Source organism: Cavia porcellus, unplaced genomic scaffold, assembly GCF_034190915.1.
Source record: "Cavia porcellus strain 051 isolate PalLab524CR breed Dunkin Hartley unplaced genomic scaffold, mCavPor4.1 scaffold_3, whole genome shotgun sequence".
Lineage (NCBI taxonomy): Eukaryota > Metazoa > Chordata > Mammalia > Rodentia > Caviidae > Cavia > Cavia porcellus.
This window is the reverse complement of record NW_026947486.1, coordinates 51,420,015-51,435,819: the sequence shown is the minus strand read 5'-3', so window position 1 is coordinate 51,435,819 and position 15,805 is coordinate 51,420,015.

Below are 15,805 nucleotides of genomic sequence, written 5' to 3'. Positions count from 1 at the left end.
CAAAAAAGATCTCAGGAAGTGGAAAGACATCCCTTGCTCATGGATAGGGAGAATAAATATTGTGAAAATGGCCATTCTCCCAAAACTGTTATACAGATTCAATAAAATCACAGTAAAAATAACATCAACATACCTCATAGAGCTAGGGAAATAACTCCTTAAATAAATCTGAAATCTGAAGAGACCTAGAATTGCAAAGAAAATTCTAAGCAGCAAAGACAAGGCAGGAGGCATCACAATCCTTGCTTTGAAGTTATACTACAAAGCAACAGTAGTAAAATCAACATGGTACTGGAATAAAAATGGAGCTGAAGATCAATGGAATAGATTAGAAGTTACAACCAAGACTAAAAACACACACAACCAATTTGTCTTTGATAAAGGTGCCAAATATATTCACTGGAAGAACAACAGTATCTTTAATGAATTGTGTTAAAAAAAAACAAAAACTGGGTCTCCATATGCCAAAAACTAAAACTAGACCCATGCCTATCACCATGTACTAAATTAAAATCTAAATGGATCCAAGATCTGAATATTAAAAGGGAAACAGGAAATCTATTGAAAGAAAAATTGGGTAAAAACCTTGGAGACATAAGGGTAGGTAGAGAATTCATGAAAAGTAATCAAACCGCATGGGAAATACATCCCAGAATCAATAACTGGGATCATGTCCTATTAAAAACTTTCTGAACGTCAAAAGAAATCTCCAGCATAGTGAAAAGAAAAACCACCAACTGGGAAAAAAATCTTATTGATCTGTGTCTCAGACAAAGGACTTCTGTCTAAAACATATGAAGAATTAAAAACATCAAACCCCAAAATTCAAAAACCCAGTCTAAATTTGGGCATCTGAGATGAATACACTTTTCTCAGATGAAGAAATACAAATGACAAAAACAAAAGAAGTTCATTATTAGTCATTAGTGAAATGCAAATTAAACAACAATGAGATTAAATCTTCCTCCTGAAAGAATGGCTAGGATCAATAAAACCAACAACAACAAATGCTGGAGAGGCTGTGGGGAAAAAGGAACTCTCCTGCACTGTTGGTGGGAGTGTAGATTGATGCAACTACTGTGGATGTTGCTCTGGAGATTCCTCAAAAAGCTGTTATTTGAAGTCCCATTCGATCCAGCTATTCCACTTCTAGACATATTCCTAGGAGAACTAAACCATCACACCACATTGATATATATGTGCACCCATGTTTATAGCAGCACAACTTGTTATAGCCGGATCTTGGAAACAACCTAAATGTCCACAAACTGAGGAATGTATAAAAATGATGTTGTATTTTTGTACAATGGTGTATTACTCAGCTATAAAGAATTATCAGATTGAGATATTTATAAAGGAACGATGCTTGAGACCATACTCATAAGTGAAATAAATCAGACTCACATGTAAAATATTGTATAGGTCCTCCAGTATAAGAAATGGGAAGAATACGTAAAAGTAGATTGTAATCTGATTCCTCATCATAATGTTTTCATTCATTAGTTGGAATGGTTTTATTCAAGATTGTTCAAATTCATTGCCTGTGATGATATTCTGAAGAAATTCTGAAGCTATTCTGAAGAAAACAAGACATTATAATAGCTAGTTCTGATTTAATTCCATCTCATTTTGCAGTTCTAAGATGCTTTTGTTTTTCTCTCTCCTTTGGTTTTATCATGTTTTATCTTATTGAATTTTATTATGTGTGGTAGTAAAAGTAAAATTGTTTATAGACAAGGAGATAATATAGTAACTATTGTTTATTTTCTGTTAGTTGGTTCTGAATACCCTGCAATATTTTCTTTCTCTTGAATGGCTTTATACTATTTTGTTATGCTTGATAGTATAGTGCATGAAGTTGTACTCAAATATTTCAAGGAAAGAGATACTATGGTAGCTACTGTTACGATGGGGTGTCTTGTGGTGAAAAACTATGTTGCTTAAATTGTTCTGTTATGATCTGTTTTTTATGCCCTATTTTATGTTAATCTTTTTAAAATAAAAAAAATTAACAGCCTTACTCAAAGAAATAGAGAAATTAATCTAGGAATTAATGTGGAAACAGAAGAAACCCAGAATGGCAAAAACAACCCTGGGAAAGAACAAAAAAGAAGATATCAGCATAAGAGACTTCAGGTTGTACTACCATGCAAGGGTGATAAAAGTGTTATCACACTGACACAAAAATAGATATGTGGATCACTGATACAGAATACAGATACTGTAGTGTCCTTAGAAACAATCAGCTACCTTATCACTGAGAAGGGGCTAAAAGCTCATGTTAGCGGAAAGATAAACATTTGAACAACAAAGGAAGCCACCCTTAGAGAGAAGTGACAACTTGAAAAATGGAAAATAAAATATCAGATAGCTGAGAGATAGAGGACTAATATTTAGAATATAAAAACCTCAAAAAATAAGACCATCCATGTTAAAGACATAGTAAGAAAATGGGCAATTGAAGTAGTAGTTTCAAAGAAGTAGTACAAACAGTCAAAAAATATGAAAAAAAATTTCAATAGTTTTATTTAGAGAAATGTAAATTAAATCAATGCTAAGGTTTTATGTAATACTACAAATTATGTCAATCATCAAAACATCAAACAATGAACACTGGTGGGGTGGCATTATAAAATAAGACAAACTCTCTGTCTTTGATAATTGGAATATAAACCAGTTCAACCACTGTGAATATCAGTAGTGATATTTTTCAAAGTGCTAAATTTACACATTCTATTTGATCTGATTTTTCTCCTTCTAGGTATATTCCAAAGAAAGCTAAAGTATTATATTACTCTTTTACATGACTGAATGTTTATTGGTACACAATACATAATAAAACAGCATGTATTATCAACAACTGATAAATAAAGGAAAATATGGCATCTGTAGATAATGAAATACTCCTTGGATGCAAAGTAGGATATATTGAAGACATTTGTAGTAAAATGGATACACTTGTAAAATACAGTGTTATGTAGAATAAATCATAAATGCAATGTTGTACACTGTGGGGTGTGTCTCCATTTAGCAGGAAAAGTTGAAATTAAGAACAAAATAAAGGATTGATAGTAGGACACAGGTAGATAGATCGTTTGCAAATTGGTAAGCGGCCAGGAGACCAAGTGTAAGGGTCAGTAAAGGGTAGGGGAAGGGGAATTTTGCAATTTTAAAATAACAGTAATAACAAAAGTAGTGAAAATGAAGGAAGGCAGATTAAATTCAAAAGGAGAAAACTGAGTGGAGAAGGGACAGAAAGTAAAAATGAATCAAGGGTTATTATTGCATGTACCTACTCCCTAAGATAAATTCAAACTTCTTATACTGGAAACATGTACTACTAAAAAACTTGCACACACCTAATAGGTTACACATAGTTCTGACCTTACGCTCCAATTTTATGATATAGTAACCACTTGACCATGATTATAATTCTAAAGGAATGAATTCCAGGTTTATTAATGTTAACTTAAAATTCATAAAAATTAAATCAATGAAATAAGCAGTTGCCTCTTTATGCTGACTACATCTCAAGTGGTTGACAAATGGTTAGTTACACCTGACTAGTAGCTACTCTGTTGCATAATCTAAATATAGGGCATTCCTATTTGGTAACACTGCCTAAAAATACAGCTAAAAGAAAATTTATGCCTAAAGCATTAGTACCTTTGTTACAAAAACAAAATTGCTGTATTTTTCGTCTTATTTTAACAAGCACTTTAAATATTAAAATATTGTTACCTTGTGTTTAACAGTTAAAAAACATCAATCCATTTGTGCTACTGTAACCAGACATCTGAGACTAGACATTTAAGGTACAATAAAAACTATTTAATGCCATTGTGGATTCTGAAACTTTCAAGATCACTGTGCAGCCATGGTGAAGGCTTGCTTGCTCCTGCTGCACTCTCACAAGAGAAGGGTGTGAGGAGGAGGAGGAGGAGGAGGAGGAAGAATGGCAAAATAGAAGAGCTGTGGATTCCACTATAAGCTAAAAGTAAGAAAATTTTGTGGTAGGGAAATACACTTTAAGGTGTAAAATGAGAGCAAGTATTTGAGCTTTGAACCTGGGAATTTAGCTCAGTGGCCTAAGCACCTGCCTGGCAATTGTGAGGTTGATATTTGGGTCCCCAGTAACATCAAAAGAAAAAAAAGTATTTGTGTTTTTTGGGTAATCAAAGAAAGGGTGAACTCACTCTTTCAAGCCCTTTTCATAAGTGCCCTTATTTTATTCAAGAAGCATGTATTCACTTGACTTCACTTTCAAAAATCCTACTATTTAGTACTGTTCTGTTGGTGATTATTATTCAACACATTAATGTGTTGGAACGTTCAGATAACAGCATCTCCCTTCTCCTTAAAAAAAGTAGACTGTTTCAATGTCTTCACGGTAATAAAAATAATAATTTTCATATTTGAGTAGACATTTATGAATTCATAATTAGTACAAGAAATCTTGGGATCTTTTTAATAACCAAATATGTTTCATAAATTTGTATTAACCTTTCAAAGCAGAGACATTCAAACCAGTAAAATTATCTAGGTCCAATTTTTCATTACATTTCTGCACATGCTATGACTGCATTTATCTTGGAAAATTGAAAAAAAAATTAAATAATGTAAATTTTCCTAGAGGTGTGTTTTCTGGCCTTTATTGGAGTAGGTAAATGCATAATTATTAAAAGACCAGTGTCATGGTGAAAGCATTTACTTTTCAAAAGCAGCTTCATTGAGATATGTATATAGCAAAGAATCTTTGAAGTAAGAGGTCCCTTCAGGGCAGAAGGTACATTTTCTTGTTTTTTGATCAGATTAATGAAAACACCTCCTTCTAGTGAGATATTTGAGCACTCCCTAAAAGCTGAGGTTGCTCAACTATAATACAAACTCGCTGTGAGTGCAGCACTCACGATCTGTTGCACAGCTATTTCTCAGGATCTAGCAGGCAAAGACACCTGATATAACTGAAGCTTATCATGTTTGCTGTGTCATGACTAATCATGTCTACTGTGCCTAACACAAGAATCTATTTATTTATTTATTTATTTATTTATTTATTTGTACCAGGTATTGAGCTCATGAACTCACGCTTGCCAGGCAGGCACTTATGCCAATGAGTTAAAACCTCGTACCATGAATTTTCCTCTACTACCTTCCAAAAACATGCAACAGGAGCTGGGCATGGTTCGCACTCTTGTAATACAAGTACTAGGGAGGCTAACGCAGATGAGTCTTTGAAAATCCGATACCAGCCTGGGTTACAAAGTACATTCAAGGCCAGGCTGAACCACATAGCTAGATTCTGTTTCCAATAGATGAAAAAAAAAAAAAAAATGGGACAGGACAAGCAGTGGGCTTATAAACTAGACTTTTAATTATTTTGCTGTAAATAATACAAATTGTGTCCAGTAACTATACCTTGAAAAGTCATCTACAGCCCAAGAGATGGTGTGGTTATTCATGTTTGTACTATTATTATTTCTGTAAAAGCTGCATTTCAACTGAAAGGTAAGTTCATAGTAGAACATTAACTTTTCACCTTGTAAACTGTGCAGAAAACTCATACACATCATTATGTGACATACCTTCTTATCATTTCTTAAGCTCTTGTCCCACTAGACCAAACAATTCCATTTTCAATCACAATCATCTTTAATTCTCATTCTTTGCGCCACTAGAATTCTGATGTTTTTGACCACATATTTACCAATTAATTTATTTAGAAGAACTATTTCAAACAGAGCCAAGGACATTGGTCCCTACAAAACACACATATTGCATGAATTTTCAAACAAATCCATAGAATCTAAATGGTTCGTGCTACTATTAAAACACCATGACCTATTGAAAGTTTTCTGAGAATGAAGGTGCCAAAGTCCAGTCTCACATTAAAGATGGAAGGATTAAGTTTTTACTTTAAAGAAGTGGCCCTCCCTTGGGTACATCTGCTTTTATTTTCCAATGCATCAATAAACATTCAACTTGTCTATATTACTTGACTATTGGTAAATTCCTTTGCCAGCTATGCTCTGGTCTTTCATATATGACATCTAGCATGGCTGATGGGAGAAAGCCAGAATGAGGCAAGTGAAGGTTATCCAAGACACGACAGGGGTAGAAAACTGGCAATGAAACGTATTACTTTTAAAAATCCTTGATCCATTTTGTATTTTGATTAAACCTGAAATTCAAAATACAGGACAGTGGTATAATCTTGGGGCAACCCAAAACTTCTAAATATGTAGGTGCTGCAAATTAAAACAGATCTCTAACTAGCTTAGAAACCGTCTCTAAGGTTTTCCTACTTATTGGCAGTTCTAGATTTTACACTAAAAATACTCCCACAGCAGGGTGAAGTCGTTCTTCTACCCCTCTTGCTTTTGCTTTATTTCCCAATGCTAAATCAATAAAGAAATTCTTTATTTGAAATTAAATTAAAAGAATGTTACATTGTTTCCCTCGTAATTGCAGAGGATGTTATATTGTTTTAATTTAGTTTCCACCTAATTTGCGTTCCCCTCCTCCACAAATCACCCATCCTCCTCTCACATCCAGTCCCCTCAACACCTCGCAACGTATATCCTAATATGAATCGTGCGCAATGTATACTCGCAAAGATGAGGAAGATGTGTGTGAAAAGAGAGACAACAAATTAATTGAACTGCCAATTTTCTGTTTATTATTTTGGCGAAGGAGTTTGATTTTAAAAATTTGTGGCGTATCTTTTAGTCCATTTTCTAGCTGTACCACAAACTCTTGTGTCTCATACTCTCTTTGGTTCTTTAGGTACATCTTGGCAATTTCAGGGACCAAAGGTTCCTTTGGGTTGGGGTCGCACAACAAGGAGCAAATGGATAAGAGTAGTTTGGAGACTGTGAGCGCTGGAGACCACTGCTCCTTGGGCACGTCTAGACAGATATTTCTGTTTCTACCAATATTTGGATGATAAATTCGGGTGGTGAACACTACCTTGGGGGTTTGAACGGATAATCTGAAGGAAATTCCATTTTAAGGAAGAAGACGCCTCCCTGGTAGGGGCTGCCATTGGGACCCATTATGGTCGCTTGCCACTGGTACATGTCTTCATCCACAGGCCCGGCAGAGCAGTTGGCTGGTGGATCACGAGACAGGTCAAGGAGCTCGTTTTGAAGACGCTTTAAAGAAGATAATCTCCTCAACTCTTGGTGCTCAAAGTTTGGTTCAGTTTTGGGCACCTGGTACAGGGTGTTGGTGACGCTGAGTCAAAAGGAGACACGATAAGAGGCCAAGTCCACAGGTGCTTGGTTGGTGGCGTGGTTTTCTTCTGGATTTAGGGTGTCCCTGGAAAGGCGAGCAGGAGTGGAGAGGCCAGTAGAGGAAAGTTGGTGTCTAGCGATCCACTTCACTTGGGTTGCTGCTGGACACCTGTGGCTAGGGGCCACTGACTGTTGATGTGATTTAAGTAGCTTGAGTGATAATCAACTGCCCACCAGGAGGCTACCTGATCAGAGGCTGTTGCTGAAGAGGCCAGAGCTCCTACCTGGGGCAGCCCGCTGTTGCCTCTAATCCTTGAACCTAGGCCCAAGCAACTTTTGGGGATCTGGAATGTGAGGTAATAGAGGCCACCCAGAGACTGTGTTACAGTTAGGTGGTGCTGATGCAGGTGGGTTGAGGGCAGGGCAAAGAAGAGGATTGGCCTTGAAGTTGGGGGTAGCTTACAAACTTCTCACCCAACCATTGCTTTTTGGACTGAAAAATAGAGCCTCACAGTCACCAAAACAAATAAAATGATTTCCATGAATTATCCTCTATATCTCACTCAGTCACCTTTTCTTAGCATTATCCTATACTCTCTTATCTCCAGAGATACCTTTGAGAGTAAGTCAATCACATCATGAGCCTCATTTAACTGAGTATATGTTTCCCAAGACACATAATCTCAGTGTACATAACTGTAAAAAATTTAATATAGAATACACTTCTAAAAATCTTTGTACTCTGCTTGAAAATTCATGTTTTTTTTAAAAATATCAATGACTTAAAATAGATACAGTCATTATACCTAATCTAATACTTTGCGTGTATTCATTTTGTCAATTGATAAATCATACTCTTGATTTTTTAAAATTCCTCTTGTAAAAGATTCAAGCTAGGGTCAGGTGTATTGTTCCTCATTGTCATGTCTTTTTAGTGTCCTTGAGTCTAGAACTTTCCTACATTTTTCTGTATCTATTTTATGTCACTGATATTTTTGAAAAATGCAGCCCATTCCCCAACCCTACACACACATTGGTGAGTCCTAAAAGTTTTCATAATAAACTTAGTCAATTTGAAAGAGAGATATGAAAATGATTGCTCAGCTTTGCATTATGAAGCTTGTAGTGAAGTTAGTAGTACATAATGATGTGTCTTATTAGGAGGCTAGTTTCATTGATTTTTGGAAAAATACACTTACTTTCTTTCACAAGGAACTTGTTGCTGGTGCTTTTTTAGTTTTTATACTGGAGATAAAAAACATGACCTTCCACTTGCTAGGCAGGCATTTGTGCCCCTGAGCTAAATTCCCAGCCATCTTCACAGGGAATTTGTGTCTCCCAGTTTTCTATGAAAAACTGAGTAACTGGTAAATCTGATGATTACGTTTCCAACAAGTTTAAGAAGTGGAAAGTTCATGTTGTGTGGATTAATTCTGGTTTCAGTTTAAGTTCTATGTGTGATAATATTGTAAATATACTTTGAGCACATTTATTCCATTGCTCTTGTCACTTTCTGAGGCAGTTCTGCAAGTTCTCATTTGTGAGTGTCTAAATGTGTTGCTGTTCATAAATTCATTCAAAACGTTTACATTTCATGGTCATTTTGACTGTGAGGAAGCTCTGAAAATCACAAGGTTCATTTACAGTGAATGAAGACACTGCATACTATATGCATGAACTTGCAACTTGCCTTTCTGTTGTCTAGTGCTCTCAGAAGCAGACTTCATTGTAGTGTTTTTAAACTAGAGCCCTCAAAGAGAAATATATATATATATATATATATATATATATATATATATGCATGTGTTTGATTCTATTCCCAAACATTAATGGATATATTATTTTAGTCAAAATATTAATATGCCATGATGTATAGTTCATTTCCCTTCTCATCCTGCTTTTCTTATTATTGCCCAATACTTTCATTTCTCATCCCTTTCCTCCTCCTCTGCTTCCCTCTCTTCTTGTCTCTCTGCTTCACTCTCCCATCTCTTTCTCTCTCCTCTGTCCCCTCCAAATACTACTCCCCCCTCTTTCCCTTCTTCACCGCCTCTTCTCCCTTCTCACCTACACATTATCCTCTTCTTCTTCCTCTTTCTCCTCCTCTTCATCCTTATGTGTTTGTTTCCTAAGAGAGGTATAAAAGGAACCACAAAGGTGATGGTTGGAAAGAATATAAATTCATTGTCTCATAGTTGATTAATTTTGAAATGATGATATTGACAAGATCACCTTACTTGTAAAGCATATCAAAACAATTTCTACATCCTTTTTATTAGCTTTCATTTGTTCTCAGCAATTCTTATTCCTTGTTTAGTGGTTGTATCATTTTAATTCCTGTTTACTTTTTTTTCTTCATTGAGACATGCTCTCATTATGAAGTTAAGTCTGGACCTAAACTCATTTTGCAGCCCATTCTGGCCTTGAACTCTCAGTGATTTTCTTGCCTCAGCCTCCCTATTATTGTCATTACTGGCATCCACCAGCACAACCATCTCCAGTCCCTATTTTACATAGATTTATTCCACATGTGGCCATATGTTTATTTGTTTAAATACCATTGCCCAATACTTTCATTATCATTAATACCAATCATTGAATTAAATATCCACCCACATTCACTGTAGTCTCATCCTATTTTGATTATATTTACAAGGACCATTTTGAGGAAAGAAATTCAATATTCTGAGTCACTAGAGAATTACAGAGGACATTCTTCAACTTAGTATATTTGCACTCTCTCTTGAAAAATTCGTATTCATTCTATTGCAAAATATATGTTCCACACTCTAACATCTGCATCTGTTTAATATATACTAGCATGAACCTTGATTACGCAGTGCTAAAAGAAAACCATCAATTTAAACAGTTCTAAGCCTCATTACTTAGTTAACCTGAACACAGTATTGGTGAGACACTGAGTATACCTCATATTGGGGGAAAATAACTGTCTTCTAATACTTATACATCTAGAAATCAAATAATATTGTCCAAAATTCAGTAATAAAGAAAGGAATATACATATCCATTTTGAAATGGGTAAAAGGATTACTTGATCTTAAAGCTATGTATGACAGACTAACACCCAGCATGAAATTAAATGATCAAAAATGAAAGGTTTTACTCTAAAATGAGGAATAAGATAAGCTGTCCAGTATCACCACTCTTATTCAGTATAGTGCTGGCAATAAAAGCCTGAGCAATTATACAAGAGGCAGAAAGAAAAGGAATGAAGACAGCTAAGGAAGATTTTAAACTGTCATTTTTTACTTATGACATTTTACTCTATATAGAAAAACACTAAAACTAACACTAAACTCCATGGACAGACTTCTATATATAGTAACCAAATTCAGTAATGTAGCGGGATACAAAGTCAACACTCAGAAATCAATAGCATTCTTTTCAAAATTAATAAAATACCTGAGAAGGAAATGACAGAAACCATACCCATGATGAAACCATCCAAAGAAAATGAACAATTTAGGAATCAGTCTAAAAAAGGAAGTAAAATATCTGTTCAGTGAAATTTATAGTACTCTAAAAAAAGCAACAGAAGGTGATTTCAGAAAATGGAAAGACATTCTTTGTTCATAGATAAGATAAACATTGTGAAAATGTTCAGCTTTCTGAACATCTTTTGGAGGCACTGGAGATCCTGTGGGCCTGACGAGGCTATGACTAGTCATCTTCACTGAAGCCCTGGAGCAGAAGTGAGTTCCGGCAAACTTGTGCTGGCTTGGGCAGAGTTTGGACCATTGTCCCCAGTGGTTGGGACCCCGGCCAGAATCCTGAACAACCTTAAGAGGCACTATATGTCCTGTGGGCCTAACTAGGCCATGCCTAGCCATCTCCATTGAACCCTGGGAGCTGAGGGCTTGCAAGGTGAGTTCCAGCACACTTGTGCTTGGGGAGAAATTTGGACCATTGCTCCCAGTGATTAGGACCCTGCCCGGCATCCTAGACTACCTGGGGATGCATGAGAGCTCCCTTTGAGCCTGACTGAGCCATGCCAAGTGACCTCCAATCAGTCCTGGGGAGTTGTGGATGTACGAAGTTATTTCCAGCATGCCCACGGTAAGCTATGGAACACAACTCAAAACATGGAAATGTATGAAAATGACAAAACAAAACAGAAAAATGCAATCTCAGACCTCCAGCCCATCCCAAACAAGCCCACAAACTATGTACTTAGAAGAAAATATAAGCCATACACGTGAAGTGCCTGAAAGGATATCAAATGAAATAAAGAAACAATTCCGCAAAGCTATAAAAGGACTCAAATCAGAAATAACCTCACAGGTAAAAGAAGAAATGATAAGTGTAATGAAAGAAATGCTAAACACATCTAAAGAAAACATAGTTTAAAAATTAGAGGAACAATGCATAAAGATGGAAACCCAAAATGAACAATATAAGAAACAAACAGAATGCCTGAAGCAAATGCAAAGAGATATACAGGAAATCAAAAATTATATTGAAAGTTGGCAAAACTACCTTCACAAAATTAAAGATAGAATATCAGATCTCAAAGACAAGATTACAGTTAATGAACAGGAAAGAAAGATCTTTTAAACATAACAAGGAATCAGGAAATAACAATTAAGCAGTTGCAAGATGTAGCAGCAGGTCCTTCACTTGTGTTCATTCTGTTTTTCTTTTGTAGTAATTCACTGCAATAAATTTCCCTCTGAGAACAGCTTTCATTGCATCCCACAGTTTCCACAAAGTTGTATTAGTATTTTAAATTATTTGTAGGTATTGTTCAATTTCTTTTTTAATTTGCTCTGTGATCCATTGATTGCTCATGTGTGTATTATTTAATTTGCATGAGTTTATGGAATTTTTTACTTTGTCATTAATTTCTAGTTTCATGAAACTTTTATCAGATAATATGCATTTGATAAATTTTGATTCTTTTGCATTTCTTTAATCATATTTGTTCTGTTAATATGTGGTCTACTTTAGAGAATGTCCCATGTGTAGCTTAGAATGCATATTCTGATGCTATTGGGTGGAACACTCTCTACAAGTATACTAAGTCTATTTGTTGATATGTTCTATTCAATTCTATTATTTGTTTGCTGATTTTCTGATGCAGTTGTTCTGCCTCTTTATATCAATGAGATGTTATGTCTCTCATTGTGTCATTGGTTGTTTGAGTTTTCAATTCCATTAATATTTGTTTTATGTTGATTCCTCTTTTTTGTATATATATATATATATATATATATATATATATATATATTAATATTGTTATCTCTTTTTCTTAAAGCTTTCCCATAATAGTATGGAAATGACTTTCTTTATCTCTTTATTGCTTTGAAGTTCACATTGCCTGCAAACAGAAGAGCTACCCCTGATTCTTGGAGAGTTCCTGTTGCATGAAGTACTTTTTTTCTATTTTTGACTTTCAGTCTATGATTTCCTTTTATGTTACATGGCTTTCTTGTATACGGCACATGGTTAGATGTTTTTCTTGATTCATTTTTCCAGTCTGCTTATTTTAATGGATAAATTGAGGCTGTTTACATTAATGGGTATAACTGGTATCGAAATCAACTTATTTCTGTCATGTTATCTTTCTGCTATTGGTTGTTTATCTTTCCCGTCTGCTTAATTGCTTAGCTTGCTTATAAGTTTCTTTTTCTGTTTGTGTTCTTGAAATCATAGTTATATTTATGCCTATAGAGAATATCTTTCCGTATTTATTGCAAGGTTGTTTTGGTCATCCTGAAATTGTACAGCTGCTGTTTATCGTGGAAGTAACTTATTTCTCTATTATTTTGAGTAACAGTTGTGCAGGGTTCATCACTCTGGGTTGGAAGCTGTTATGCTTAGGATTTGAAATACTTCACTCCATGGTCTTCTTGATTTCACTCTTTACCTGCTGTGATTCTGATGGGGTTTCCTTTTTAGGTGTTCTGTCTCTTATTTCTAACTGCTTTTAATGTTCTGCTCTGATGTAGAATTTTGGAATTTTGGTTGTTATATGTCTTTGTATAAATTTATTTTGGTCATGGCTAAATGGAGTTCTACATGCTTCACTTATTTGCATCTCAGTTTCCTTTCCCATGTTTAGCAAATCTGTGGCTATTACCTATGCACATATTCTTTTTATATCATTTGTATTGTCATCTTTTTCAATTACACCTATCAATATTATATTGTTTTACTTTGCATTATCTTTCAACTTTTGAATTATTATTCTCTGACTCGTTGTCATTAAAAAAATCTTTCCTGTTCATTGGTTAAAGTCTTGTCTTCAATGTCTTATAGTCTATGTTCACTTTCAGTGAGACAATTTTCCAAACTATTGATGGAATTTGAGATCTCGTGTGTATCTCTTTGAATTTGTTTCATGTGTTTTGATTCTTATTGATCATTTAATGTTTTCATCTTTTAACAGTGCTCATCAATTTGTGAAACTGTGTCTTTTTTGAATGTGTTCACCTTTTGTTGTATTACATTTAATATTTCTTGTTTTAACTGGGAGATTGTTTTTATCTAAGTTTCTTTACAGCTTCATGGAGTTATATCTTTGCTTCTTATGGTATTATTTCAAATATTTCAGTTGTATCATTTACCTTTCCTTGTATCTCCAATTCTCCTTGGCTTGTTTGAGATGGGCCTTAGGTCTGTGATTGCATTTTGCTCTTTGGTTTTGTCATTTTCCTTTACTACCCTGGAGAAACTCAACGCAATATCTGACTTGCTTCCTGGGTTGAAGATATCTGTCAGTATTGCAGGGAGTTTCTCTAGTTGGGTGGGAGTATTTAGGCAGGCTTTATCAGAAAGTTAATGTCTCTCAAATCCTTCTGAAATGTGTTGAATATGTTGGACATCCCTTCAGCACACTCTATGTAGTATTGTGAAGCTTCTCCGTCGCATGGGGTTTGTAGGCAGGACTCTACTAGGTTCTGAGTGGCATACCAAGACTGAACATCTGAATAGAGTACTCTGTGAAGGTCTTCAGGTCATGTCACATGGAGCAACAGTGTTTCACAGCTTTGGAGGGCCTTTGTCAGGGCCTTACCAGGTTCCAAGTGAGATTCTGAGTCTGCAGAGCTGGATGAGTTCGCTGTGCAGGCCTTCAGATCCTGGCAACACGCTCAGGTGTTTCCTCAGTCACTTGGTGACAACAGGCCCTTCTGGACCTACCTGAAGTTCCTCAGCTGATTGTGGATCCTGGGACATACCAGTTTCTTTATGAGGTCTTGATGTTGCATGACTGGATGTGGTTTGCTGTGGAGGACTTTGGCTCAGCCACTGAACTCAGGAGATTCTCTAGTGACTTGGTATTGCTGGATGGTGCCCAAACTGGCCCCAAGGACCCACTGAAAGGTACGAGGCTGATTGGGTGTGCTGGGCAGGGCTCTACCAGATTCAGAATGAGGTGCCAATGTTGCACTGATGGGTTATACTGTGTGGGATTTCAACTCCTGCCACTGAGCTCAGGTGATTTTGATCTTGAGCATTTTTAATGTTTATCTGCCATTTTGATTTTTTTCTCTGAAAGTAGAATTATCTCAGGTGGCCATTTGAAGATTGTTCCATTAAATTTGGGAGTACAATATTTTCAATTATGTATTCAATCTGGACACTATTATTTTTTTGAGAAACAACTGGCTAAGGTTGTTTGCCACTCTGTGGGTTGTCTTTTCACTGTTGTTAATTTCTTTTGCTGTGCTAAATATTTTTAATTTAATGAATTTCCTTGGATGATTCTTTTAATATTTTCAATTCAACCTTGGTTATGTCACGAAATCTTTACCTACACCTATATTTTGAAGAGTTCTATTTTATGTTCCAGCAAATGTAGTGTGTCTGTTTTAACATTTAGATATTTTCATCCATTTTGATTTTAGTTGAGAGAATGGTGATGGACATTGATCTAGTTTTAGTCTTTGGCATATACAAAGCCAGTTTTTACAGGATAATTTGTGAAAGAAGCTGCCTTTCTTTCAGAGAATGAGTTTGGCTCCTTTGCCAAGTATGAGGCAGCTCAGTATGTTTAATGTATTTTCAGAATCTTCTAATCTTTTCCACTTGTCCTAAGGTAATATAATTTCAAGCCAGGAATTATGATGTCTCCTGCCTTGTTTTTGTTGTCTGTATTGATATTGTTCTGGTAGCTTTCTGCTCACTTGAAATGTATTTAGGATGGTTTCCTGTAGTTCCTGAGATATGCTAATGTTATTTTGATTGGTAGTACATTAAATCTGTATAACAAATTTGAGACTATGACTATTTTCATTATGTTTTTCCATCCTACATAACAACAAGGAATGTGTTTCCTGTTTATGACATCATTTTTAACATCTTTTTTCAGAGTGCTCTAGTTTTCATTGTAGAGATTTTTTTACTTCCTCTGTTGATTCCTACGAATTTCAGCCACTGCTCTTTGGGCCTTCTTGTGGCATTCCCATGCCCTGCCTTTGGATATGGATTTTTTGTTGTTTTTCAAGAACCTTCTGATGCATCATTAGATAAATTGTTTGAGCTTTCTCTCTTTTGATGATGCAGGTATCCCCAGATATAAACTTATCTTTTAGGGCTCACTTCACAAA